General features: G+C 39.7%; 1 long non-coding RNA gene across 2 annotated transcripts in view; it reads left to right on the top strand.

Annotated features, from left to right (window-relative positions):
- LOC146434945 (uncharacterized) overlaps positions 1-13,402 on the top strand; it is a 192,760-nt gene that overhangs the window by 9,884 nt on the left and 169,474 nt on the right. Inside the window, exon 3 of one of the 2 annotated variants that reach the window (XR_014853317.1) lies at positions 1,177-1,581. The exons of the other annotated variant lie outside the window; for it this stretch is intronic. This is a non-coding gene — a long non-coding RNA (uncharacterized LOC146434945). Of the gene's footprint in view, positions 1-1,176; positions 1,582-13,402 lie in introns of those variants that run through there. 2 annotated transcript variants of the gene reach the window in all.

Raw genomic sequence — 13,402 nt, 5'->3', positions numbered from 1 at the left:
CCCTCATTTCACTCCAGCTTTGAACGACCAAACTAATTCTGAGATTTTCTCAAATATTCTAGTAGAATGTAGTAGGTGATGAGCAGTAGTAGAAATATTTTAATCTTATAAAATCACAGAATTGTTATGGGTTGGAAAAACTCTCCAAGGTCATTGAGTCCAGCCCTGCCAAGGCCACCACTGCCCAATGTCCCCAAGTGCCACATCCACACAGCTTTGAGATCCCTGCAGGGATGGAGACTCCACCACAGCCTGAAAACATTGCAAATAAAGATTCCTTGAACTCTGTGAATTTCCAATCCATTCTGACAATTCAAGGGTTCTGGCTTTTCTTTCAGTAAGAATTTGCAACTTAAGACTTGCTTTTGGTTATAAAAGCCAAGGAAATCATTGACCAATTTACTGGTTTAAGTTCTGAAAAGTTAAAAATAAAGTTAAAAATAATAGAAAAAAAATTAAGGGGTTTTCTCAAATAATCTGGAAGGCTGCTGCTGGAAAAGCAGTTCAGCAGACTTTGAAATAATGCAGATTAATATTCTTAACTTTTATTTCTGAGCTCTCTGTAATTTTCTCTATCCTCCACTTTATAGCATCTGTATTATTTGCCTTAAAAATGTGAGTGGGATCTTTAAATAAGAGGAAGCTAAAATCATTGACTGTCCCAGTTAAATACTTAAACTGTTCCCTCAAAGAAGTTAGAAAAGTAAAGTGAAAATTTTAAATCTGATGGATAGAAATTCAAATTTTTTAGATTTCCATTTAAAGGAAATTTCTTAAAAACAACATTTAAATTCAGATTAATTTCAGTTCTTTTCTAGTGTAAAAATGTTCAGTAGTATGGAAATTCGCTGAGCTTCAGTTTAGAATGCCTTTAAAGCACAAGGAATGATTATTATCTTTAAAGTAAAGGCTGAGAGTTTTTATTTTAACTCATGTGAAGTTGCATGAAAGGAACCCTGGCTGATTAAATTATTTTAGGATGGAGCTCTTAATTATCAGAAACAACACTTTTAATGAGAAGTCACTCCAAGCACTAAATGTTTATAAATAACAGGTTGGAGAAAATGCTGGAACTCTCCCAGTGCAGAGCTGCAGAGTTCTCAGGGGTTAGGCTGGGACTCAAGTGCTGCTTGGGAACCATCCGTGGAACAAGATGCTAATCTTGTTTTTTTTTAGAAACTTCTGGAAGTTGCAGTGCTGTACCCGAGAGTCTGTGACAGGAATTGCTCCCTGTGCTCCAGAACTGCCGAGTTCTGCACCTTCCTTGCTTCCCTATGTCTGTCATTCACCCGCCCACCTCTCCCGCTGTGCCATGAGCTCCTGTTGATCTGCTTGGCTTTCCCAGGATCCTCCCCTGTGCTGCTCCACAATTGGAATTTCATCCCTGTGGATGCTTAGGAATTAATATCTCCCGAGTTTGCTACTTGGAAGGCAGGATTTTTCAACAGGAGACTTGGCAAGGGATGTGCTATAGCTGCTCTTAACTGTTTAATTAATGCTGTGTTATGTATGCACAGTTTTTTTAGCATCTCCTATTTGGAAACACTGCTTGATATATAGAAATAAAAAGTGTGCACACTCCCTAAGTGATGCACGTTGTTGTGGCTGTGAACTCTGTACGTTTGTAATGTTAAATTTGTCAAAGTTAATGTGTTGAGAAGTAACAAGTTACTTAAGTTAGTTAAATGTCTCTTTCGAGAGGAAAATTACCATAATGGTTACTTTTACTAAAATGCAATTACTGTCATTGTAACAATCAATCATATTTTCCTGGGGAAGGAACTTTTCCTAGTTCTGAATGCATTAAAGTGTAAGATTGCTCTGCTCAGCGTTCAGAAGAACTAGAGAGGCAATAAACTTCTGGGGAGAATCAAGTTCCTCTCAGATGGTTTTCATCCAGAGCATTCCAAAATAGAAATTAACTTCTTAAATGAAACTGAGCCCAGCGACTTGTAAAACACCAACCAAAGCTTTATAAATTTTGAAAGGCTTGAAAAATATTTGAAAAGAGTTTTGTTACAGCTGAGCTTGATTTAAGCCTAAAGCAACAAGTTCCCATCTGCATTTCCCACTTGGCTGCCAGAACCTGGGAAGTTCTTCCCAGAAACTGGGAAAAGAGACCTTAAAGCTCATTCCATTCCATTCCATTCCATTCCATTCCATTCCATCCCATCCCATCCCATCCCATCCCATCCCATCCCATCCCTCTCCATGGTGGTTAAGGACACCTTTTATAGACCAGGTTGCTCCTAACCCCATCCAACCTGGCCTGGGAATTGGGACAGAAATGAGTTCATATAATACTCAACTAGATTTTCATGGCTGTTTCTATAGGGAGTTTGTTCCTTGCACAAAATTCTTTAAGCTGCTCTGTCACAGAGAAGAAATGTTCTTAAATTCTCATAGATGACAAATAATTTTGAGATATCCTATAAAGTACTGGATTGTTTTTTTTAGGCAGTTTTGTCACATGGATTTAAACTCTACACCCATCACTCAAAGCACAATTAATAATCTCATGAATGTTTCGAAGCTTAACAGATTTTTTTCTAGGATAGTGAACTTAGAAGGATTTTTATGATTTCATTTTTTATGTTTGTCTCTCTATAGAAACAAAAATAGCATCTCCATTGCAAAACAACTGCTAGAACATGCACCAGAAGTGTTTTCACACTTTGAGATTCATGTTCATATATGATTCCATTCTGGTAAATAGATTGTGATAAACACATTCATTCCACACATCCCCAGTTTTTGTTGGGTTTGTATTAAGTTTATTTTGCACAAAGAATGACAAAGGTTTCAGTGAGGATATCCAGGCATTGATAATACTGATATTTAGGCAATTTTCTGTTTGAAATATGAATGTAATTTTAATTTCATTAGTTGTGGTTAGTTGAATTAGTGCTGTTAGTGTGTTTTTAATATTTATTTCACTGCATGCTTTTCAAACTCTTCAGTACAAGACAGCGATAGAGTATCTGTGATTTAAATCACAGAATTTCTGTTTAAGTTCATTAAGCTATTTACATTTTCATTAAACTGTATACTTTGGGTTTAAAATTTATTCTTTTGTATGAAGAAGTGTTCTGGCAGGTATCCTGTTGGATTTTGGAGAGATCACTCACCAAACAATATCCTTCTACCTTTTCCTAAAAATTCCTAAAAATCTACCTTTTCCTAAAAATTCCTTTACAAAATGTCTCACTGTTATGGACCACATGGTGATATGAAATACCCTAAAATTTAACCAAATCCCAATTTGTCTGCTCCAAGCCCATTGAAAGACTTTTTACTAGATGAGGACCTTTGTACATACTCTTGGAATTGTTATTTTCAATTCCAGTTGTTAAAACCAATTATTATTGTTATCAGAAGAAGTGTTTATCAAATTCTTCTTGCTAGTGAATGGCTCTCTCCTTTCTACATTTCTATTAAACATTCTCAGCTCAATATATATTTTTTCTATGAATAACTTCCCCCAAGCTGTCGTGTTAGGATTACATTTCATTGCTTCTCCCTTGCAATAAATCGCTGGAATCAATAATCACTGCACTGATACAATCACAGAAGTGATAATATTGTCCTTATGGTGGAAAATGGAGGTTAATACAAACGATGCTCTAATTAGAATTCCAAGCCTGCTTGGCACAGGGTTGATTTCCTTGGCTCCCAGCCTAATCTTGTTACGTTGTTTTTAACTATGAAGAGAGTGGGTTTAAAGATCTCCAGCAGTGCAAATGAGATGAGGGAGTTGTAAAGAGCTTAAAGAATCACAAAAGTGTAACTCCTCCAAAACAAGCGGTGGAACAAACACGGAGGTTAAAAACTTGGCCTGAGCATCCCCAGGTGGGATGAGGAAACTCCCAAAAAACAACTCCAAAATAAAGTTTTGTGGAGTCTAGTGGTGCTGTACCACATGTGGGACAACTCTTTAATTGCATGGTAGGACAGAGGTGTAAACCATTAATAATAGGGTGTATTTTTATTTTTAAAAGCAGAATTATAGTCTAAATACTAAAGAATCCATTTTGACAAATCTATATAACTTTATTATTGTGCAGCCTCTATAGCTCTGCTTAGTAAAAGTCTTTATAGCATTAATTTCCATGAGTTCCAAGACATTTGTATCAAAATTACTGATATCTCTGACTGCTGACACAGGAGATTAAGTCATCTTAATCTTCTATTTGTTTGTTTTATTTGAGAAACAGTTATGCTGCCCCAATATACAATAAAATAACATGCAAAATAAAGCAGAGGGAAGGAATCTTAGCAAAACCCCCTCCCAGCTCTATGAAATCTAGTTCAGGTCTTCTCTGAATAACAGAAATTTTGCTTTTGTGGGCTACCAATTCCTACGTGGTTGTGGAAGTCATCAGAATTTTAAAACACTTTTCCCTCTGGTTGTAATGTGGGTTTTATTCTTTAATTTACACGTTATTCACTTTATGTACATATAGACACATCCATTATATTTACATATACACAAAGTAATTATTTTATATTTTTCCCCTTTTTTGCCTGAAGAATTATCCACATGAGTGACTCAGCTTCTCTTCCAATCAGTTCTCTTGATATCAATGAAGGCCAGTGCTAAATCCAATTTTACTTTTCTCTGTATGAAAAACCAGCTGTAGAGATGAAAAGCACAACATTTCTACAGGCAGAATTTTCTTTTGTGTGGAAAAATAATATAAACTATTTGCATCAGTTCTGTTCACATCTTCAGGAGTTTGAGTGAGATTTTTCATCCCAGTGCTTGACTTTTCATCCTGGAGAATCTTTAAGTGGGAGAACATTCAATGTGTTGGTAAACATATTCTTCCTTAATTTTTTTTAATGTTCTTGTAATTATTTCCACTTTTAACAATCATTCGTTGGGATTCCTTGTGTCTCCTGATCCAACTTGCATTTAATGGATTTAATGCAAGTTCAATTTTGCAAATTCAAGGGAAACTGATGATGAAATTTGAACTTGCAACCCAACAAAACCATCCCTTAATACATAATTTTGCAGATTTCCATGGACTATTCCTTTATCTCTTTGTTGGAAGGATCAAGTTTCTTCCTAGGTAGATTTCCAGCAGAATAAGTAAATCTTTGTCGGTGAGAGGAGCTGCATTTCCTGGGAATTCCCCGCAGATTTCGATCAAATCCAGCCGAGGAAGGCACCGTGAAGCAGGAGCATCTAGAAGGAGGAAAAGTAGGTCAATTGAAATGATCCCTGAGACTGCTCAAGGAGGAGAACTGTGATTTCAGACCTGATCACTTCACACTGGATAACCTTGGAAAGTAAGGCAGGCAGGGTAAAAATACCTCTGCTGCTGTCTGGCGGCTCAGGAGCCGACGGGAATATTCCCAGGAGCTGAGGGAAATGGACTGAGCTGCTAAAATCCTCAACTTCCTTGGGAACAGCACGATAACCCTCTGTGCTCCCCATTGTTTAGTGAAGAGAATAGTGGATTCTATTTGCCAAGGGACTAATTTTTGGCAATTAGGAACTCTTTTCTGTTGAAATTCCTGGATTTTGACATCAGGAGAGGTTTGAGTTGCTGCTGCTCCCTTTATCCAAGGAGCAGAGATCCTGCACTGTGTGTTCCTGCTGTGTCCATAGCCTTTCTTCTGTCAAAACACTGAGCTTTTTCTCTGCCTGCCTTTTTACCTTTTCCTTCTGTCACTCCTACAGTTTATTTTAAACTTTAATTTATACGGAGCTCCTGCTTTCTCTATCAATATCACATCATTATTCTTACCTGATTCTCTTGATAATTTGTTTGCACTGGAATTCTTGGCAGTGAACTAAGAATTTCATTGTCTACCTACTCTCTTTTCTCTTGGAGAGTATAATAGAGTGGGAGGGAGAAGCCTCATGGTAATATTTTTATATTTGAAATGTAGCCACACTTTATATGCTCCTACACATGGTGCTACTTATAGCTAATGAAACAAGTCTCATCTTGTGGTCTAGAGCTTTTCTATTTTGGACTATTTTGTGCTAATTCTACTCATTTCAGCTCCCTCTGATTAATGCTGCTTCTCCTCTCCTCATCTGCCTCCGTGGGATTATTTAGGAAGGGACTATTAGCACTGCCTGGCAAGCACAGCACTAATCCTCAAAACCCCCAAAAATGAGGAAAAGCAAGTGGGATTAATGGGATGGAGCCACAGCTGGGGCATCTCAGTCTCCCACTGGATGGACATGGAGAGGAATTGATCCTTTGGAAGCACAAAACTGCTGCACCCAACAGGTTCTGGGATGTGGTGACACAGAATTTGGTGCTCTCCTCCTCTCCCGTGTTGGAAAGCTCTTGAAATCTCAAAGTTCTCACAATCTTTCCTGTAATAAATCCATCAGTACAACTGCATCCAGTTCATAGTCAATGGTAATTTGAGGAGAAGAAAATCCAGTGTATCTGCTGATCAATTGCTGATTTAATATCATAATTCTATTTTTTTGTTAGGCATCTTTATAAACCACTTCAAGTAAACAATGATGGCATATACAGCAAGTAAATAGAATTTCAAAATAGGTTATCATTGGCAGAACTGATTATTTTTAATCCCTGTGTCTTGTACAAAAGAAAAAAAGATACTTTTACAAGACACCTCGTTTATTATAAAATAAAGATTTTTTTTAATGGCACATCATCCTTTTTCACATCCCTAAGAGATTATTTGTTCTGCCGGGAAAACTCTGTTTTGAAATAAGTTTACTCTTCACTTTCCTTCTCACAGAAACTCTTTCAGCCTATTTTTAGGTTGCTTAGATTCCACAGCAAACTGGGAGTGCTTTGATAATGTCGAAGGATCCCACCTCACCTGAATTCAAAAGCCACAGCAGCAGAAACCTGCTGAGCTCCTTATCTCTCTCAGGCAATTTTGATAGGAAACACAAAGTCACGTGAGCCACACAGATATTGGCAAATCAACTCCAAACCCAGAGCTCTAATTACAAAGTAATTTATTGGGAACAGTCAGGGAAGCATTTAAAAACCTTCATTACAGACCAAATAAAATGTATTTGACTCAGCTATTTTCGGCTGTGATTTCTGCTTAAAATGGGCGAATAGAACAGGAGAGGAAAATTTCAACTCTGAAATATGTACTGCTGGTAGACAGAAATGCTCAGCTGGAAGTTTTTTGCCACTTACAGTCTTCTAGACACATAAAAAAATTTAATGACTAGGAAAGATAAGGTTGTGAAATTTATTTAAGTTGGTTCATTTGAATCAACTGCAAATCATTAAACTTTAAAAAATCATTTTAAGATCAATTTTATTATTGAACCGAGTCTATGATCTTGGAGACTTGTTAAATCCTGAATATTGTTTTTGATAAGCACGAACAGAAATAATTTTAGTGTCTAAATATATTTACACCCATCAAACATCATTCATGAGACCAGTTCCAGTAAAATTGATTGAAACTTGATGGTTTCTGTGAGAACACTTTCAATAGATGTTAGTAAACTATTTGTAAACTTAGTATTAATTCCCTTCCTTTTTTCTTGCTTATTTTACTAATTTCATTATCATAAATAAATTTTAATTTCCTGTAACATATGTGCCAATCTGGAATAAATCCCTCTGTGCATTTTCAAAGTTTACTTCAGTTTATGAATTTGAGCTTTCTGCTCAGGGTTTTTGGAGTCTTTTGTGTCTTGATTTGAAAACACCATTTAATTTTTTTTCCAACAAACTTTTTTTTCTTTTTTCCTTAATGTTTTTCAAGAAAAATCTTTGGAATGAAAAGAAGTTGTAACTTAATAAAACAAGTTTTGATTTTGAGTTTTACAGAAGGACACAATTCCATTAACAACTGAAAAACTCATGACGAAGCTGCATGAAGAGTTTCTTAATCCAATTCTGCCAAAGTGGCTGAGGATAAACTGAATTATTGACATATTGGAAGTGTATTTATCATGTGGGAACTTGGCTCTTTGTGACAGGGATGGATCAGAGAACATTTACCTGGGAAGTTGTGTGACAGAGGGGATGCTGATGGGTTTGAGGGACAATAAATGTGGTAATGCAGGCAGTGATCTTTGAAGCCAGTCAGTCAGCTGAATCCAAAATTTATCTTCTCAGAGGCTGTAATTTGTGCAGTTTGTCTGGATTACCACCCCAGTTGTGCTCACTGCCCAGCTCCACGTGGAATTCACCCAGAGTGCTGCAGGATGTGCCCTGGCCATGGTCAGTCCCTCATTCCAGTGGGAAATCATCTTGCCTCAGCATCTCTCACCTTCCAACTCTGTCAAAAAGGGCTGGAAGGGTTTCCAGATTTCACTGGGAACAGAGAACCTCTCCTGATAGACTCTCACTGCAGTGCAGTGCCACATCCATGGCCAAGTCCTCTCCATCCCTGACAGCATGGAATCATCCAGCTGGGAAAACACCTCCCAGAGCATCAAGTGCAGCCTGTGATCAGTGCCAGCCTCAGCCAAGTGCCATGGCAGTCATTCCTTGCACATCCAGGGTGGTGATTCCCTCACTCCCAGCCCATTCCAGTGCCTGACCACCTTTTCCATGACTGCACTGGGATCATGGTGTGTCTCTGGAGCTGCTTTGGGCTCCTCTAAGCTGCTCTTCAGCATTAAGGATCTGCCCTGCTCTCTGTGCCACACTAAAACAGGACCCCAGCAGAGTTTGGGGTGTTTCTCTGAGTTGCACTGTGTGCTTTGGTGTAAATGAAATATGGAAAGGCAGATCCATTGGGTTTTGCTGGGAATGGCTGATGCCATGGCAGAAACACAGCCCAGGTCAGAGTTATCCTGGTAACTTCAGTAATCTGTATCCTCCTTTCTGAGCAAACCACATTTAGCACTGCAATGAAGCAGCATTTTTGATGTTTATAACTTGTTTAGCAAATCAATTCACTTACAGCTCGCAATTTCCCTGCTTGGTCCTGCTGCTCTCTCCAGAGGTATTGGGATCCCTGGAGTCAGGAGGTGGCAAATCCATTCGTTCTGCTCTTTCCTGGGGCACAGCTGCTCCAGCTTGCTGCTTTTTGCCTGGCTGAGATCTCCTCAGGCCCAGGGGTTGATTTACTGCCCCATGTGCTCCCTGTGGGATTTCTCCACTGGGAATGTGTCCCTGGAGTGACATCCTCCCACTGCTCAGAGTTTACCTGCCTGGAGCTGCTGCTTTCCCCTAATTACAGATCAGGGCATCCTTCTCATGTATGCGAGAGAGAATCTTTTTATAACATTCTACAGCATAAAAAGTCTTTTTATAACTGTTAGACTTTGCATAAGAGGCCTTTGGACCAACATATCACCTGACAGTGCTGTTAGTCACTTGTGAGTGTTGCTTCCCCCCTGTATTTATAAAAGACACAACTTTCAACCGTGTTTTTAGCTGTGATTTTAATTTGCTTTTTAACTGTAACTCATTTTCAGCAACGCTGTGGTTGATTTAAACCAGCCCCGTGGTCTTGCAAAGCTTGGACAGTAACTTGAGATGTCACAGTGAGCACATACAGTGATCGAAATTCTGGAGCAACTGCTCTGTGAGGAGAGATTGAATTCTTGAGGATTTTTCCACTCTGCAATGAGGACACGAAATGCAGAGTTATGGAGGGAGCCTCTGAATTCATGAATAGCGTGGGAAAGGTGCACAGAACATCATTTTTCATCCTTTTTCATATACAAGAAACAGGCAGTATGCAAACGTGGAGTGTTCTTAAATAGCGCGGAATTAAATTTTGGAATGCGCTGCCGCAGGAGATTGCCGAGGCCAAAAGCATGAATAGATTTTTAAATCACCATCAGTGGCTATTGAAGTGAAACAAAAACCCTAAAAACACACACAAAACCACTGCTCAGGGTACAGACTCCTGTTCAGGAAGATCCTAAAGGGCTGATTGCAGGAGCTGGAGGTGTTACAGGCCTTGGTGACACCCCGAGCCGGGAGAATGTGGTGATGAACATCATTCAGCCCCAATTAGGGATCTTGTCAGGGACAAATTCACTTCGGGGTTTCTCTTTATGGCATCACTAGACCCATTGAAAAAAAGGGAATTTCGTTCATAGCAGTCCATAGTGCAAGAAATCTACCTTGGTCTTCAGCTCGGGGGTTTTATTCTCATTTTAAACTTTTCTTTGCCTACTTTACAGTATCCAAAGGGAAATGGCTTGAAGGAGCAGCAGAACTGGGCAGAGATCAGAGATCACAAACAGCACCTCAGAATTCACCCTGGGCTTTCCTTCCTTCAGTCCCACATTATCCTGGGAGGGAATAACACAACAAAGCCTCACACCTCTGATTTTCCTGCTCTCTCGTGGATTGCACTGCCCTGCCCATGATGCCAGGCGTGGAGAAACCCCCCTTGATGGAATTCGCCAACAGGTTGAGCAGTGAAATCCACACTTCAGCTGGGCTCCCCCAGCACTGCTGCCAAAAATAACACAGATAACAGGTGTGGGGAGAGCTGGGCTGTGGAGCCAAATGCTCCACAGCCATCCTTTGTTTTTTCACCAAGTGGGAGTGTTTTTGTGCAGCTCCAGCCCGGGAACACTCGTGGTGCTGCGAATGACTTGTCCAACCCTTTTCATCCCGAGAGTTTTCCCCATTGTGCAAACTCTGACTCACTCTGCGGATGCTGAAGTTCAGCACCTTTGGCACTGAGAGCAGAGGTTGGGTAAGAGTTCAAACTGAGGCTCTGCTGCCCTTGAAATTATTGGGGAATTTATTCTCTTCATCCATTAACGCTGAAATCTGCCAGTGCTTGGCTGGTGAGGGTTTAGTAATCCATAAACTCTGCAGAGCTCCTAACTATTAATAATTATACAAAAAATTTCCAGTGTTTGTTGAAAATTTGTGGTAAATTCATTATTTTTCTGTTGGTTTCTGCCCCTCTGCTGCTGACATCAACCTCCTTGAGGATCCATCCCAGGGATGGATTGACAGAAACATTTGCTCAGTGTTTGTGTTGTACAAGAGATTTCTTTCTGGTGATTTCTTTCTGGTGTCTGTAGGTGAAGGGTGGTGGCTGAACTCGTGTTTGCTGTGTCCAACACAATCCATCACATGTGTTTCACAAGACTTCTCTGTTTTTGGTGATATTAAAAAAAAAAAATGGGCAAGGCTTTGTGCCTCGAGAAATCCTATAAATCAGGATTAAAATCCCTGCTTTTGAGCTGAGTTTTGATATATTCCTGGGCTTGCAATGCAGCTTTTGCTGCCAATCTGAATTCAGTGAAAAACCTGTTTTTTCCATACAAAATCTCATCAAATGATTTACCATTAAAAATGCCCTTTCTTTGCTCCTAGGCAAGAAATCAAGTCTCATTATTTTTCTATTAAAACTTAAGAAAATAGAGTTGTGACCCACTGTGTTTCTCATGAACTGGGAAGGTTTTTTGGTCCATGATTCCAAAGGCTGCTGCAGGAATGTTTCAGTAGATTCTATTCCCTGCTAAGTGATTTTTGGGTGCTGGGTCTGAATAATTAATACAGTCCATTGATACAATTTTGAATGGAGGTGGGAGACCTGAATTTCAATTTTATTTTCTTTCCATGGTTTTTTGTTACTTCCAAACAGCACAGGAACTTTTACAGCTGCTGGTAGTTCTCACTCCTGAGTGCTTTGCTCCCTGTAGTACTTTACTAATCAGGGTGAGATCTCAGTTTAGCCCTTCCCTTTTATCCCTTTACAACAAATGTTTTCATACCTAACAACAGAATTGTCAAAATTTATCAACTTTCAAATTGTTGGACTTCAAAATCTCACCCTAAATGCCATAAATCAGAAACATTTTAACAATATAAAAAGTTCTATGACGCTTTTGCTCCTGGCCTGAGGAAGGGCTTTGGGTCCCAAAATCTATCTCTTCTGTCTGAATTGTATCAGTTGATGTAATTTATATTCTCTTCATTGTAAATTCTGTCCAGCTTTTTTGAATGAGGAATTGAGGGTCACTAAAATCAATAATTATTAGATACAGATGAAAATAGTTAAACAGGAAAATGTCTTTGAACCATTGAGAACCAGCATGATTACTATGAATTATTATTTCATAATATAAATATTCAGGATTATTAAATAAGGGTTAAGAATAGAATATGAAGTCAAGAGCTGTTTTGAGAAATGAGGAAATCAAAGTCCACAGCATCAGTTTTGTTTTTCCAAAGCAATTTTTTTCCAAAGTAAATTTTTTCCAAGGATAACACGTGACAAGACAAGAAGAAATGGCCTCAAGTGTGTCAGGGGAGGTTTAGATTGGATATTAGGGAAAATTTCATTGTGGAAAGGGTTGGAACAGCTCAGGGAAGTGGTGGAGTCAGCATCCCTGGAAGTGTGGAACTTGTGGGTGGAACCTGAGGAGAAGGATGGTGGTGAACACTGTGATGGTTGGATTTGATCACAGAGGTGTTTCCAAGGCTTAACAATTCCAAGATTCCACACTGGAGCCCTCAGAGTCAGGTTTATGGTGGGATTCACCTTGCTGGAGTCATGGAGGGTTTCCCTTTCCTGCCTCCATCCCACTGAGCTCCACCAATCCCACTGAAATCCACTTCCAGCACGGAGACAAATCAAACACCTCACAGTTTTTGTCCTGAGATGTGGCTGGAAAATGCACAAACTCACTGAAAAATGGTACCTAGTGGATACAGAAATGACAAATGTGTGTGCAGGGAGCACACTGAGGGACTCCAGACACACTGAACTACACCCAGAGCTGCTTTTTTGCAGTTTTTAAACCTTTCCATGGTTTCCCTCGATGATTTCCAGGTCGGATTGTTGGTGGATACTGCTGAGCCCACTGAGTGCTGGGACTGCTCCCCCTGGCCCTGAGTCACTCCCAAGCCATTCCCACAGCCCAGATCTCCCTGCAGGCAGCAAACCAACCCCCTGTGCATAGCTGGGGCCAAAATAGCCCCAATATTCTCTTTCTTGCTACTACAGTAGCTCTTAAAAAGCAGGCTGAGATCATAGCAGCCTTTTGGGGTTTGCTGCAGTTTCCTATTTCTTTCGGGCTCTTTTTTAAGCTGGGCTGTCCTTACAGAGTCACTGCAGGGGGCTGTGAGTGCCCAGGAGCCTCGCAGGCACCTGATAACCCTGAACTACATTTTTAGCTTTTTACTGGAGCAGAAGGTTCAGCAGGAACTTGCTGACATTCTTGGGAAGAATCCAGTGCTGGGGTAAGAATGGCGAGTGGCAGAAAGCACTGTTTAATTCATCATCAACAAAGGAATTAATGCCAGTGCCGTTGGTTTTATTTTTAATTCTCTAAGTTCACTGTAAAGAAATCCTGGGAGTTTTTTTTCTTTTACACCAGGTCAGGACCTAACCAGTTGAGCCTCAAGTAGAAATAGCCTGGCAGGTCCCAATAAAGATCTACTGGAAGAAATTTATTTACACTGATGGATGCCTCATGTAGTAAACACTACACTTAGTA

This window comes from Lichenostomus cassidix, chromosome 7 (assembly GCF_008360975.1).
Source record: "Lichenostomus cassidix isolate B80296 chromosome 7, HeHo_3.0, whole genome shotgun sequence".
NCBI classification, from domain to species: domain Eukaryota; kingdom Metazoa; phylum Chordata; class Aves; order Passeriformes; family Meliphagidae; genus Lichenostomus; species Lichenostomus cassidix.
This window is presented reverse-complemented; position numbering and strand designations above follow the sequence as displayed.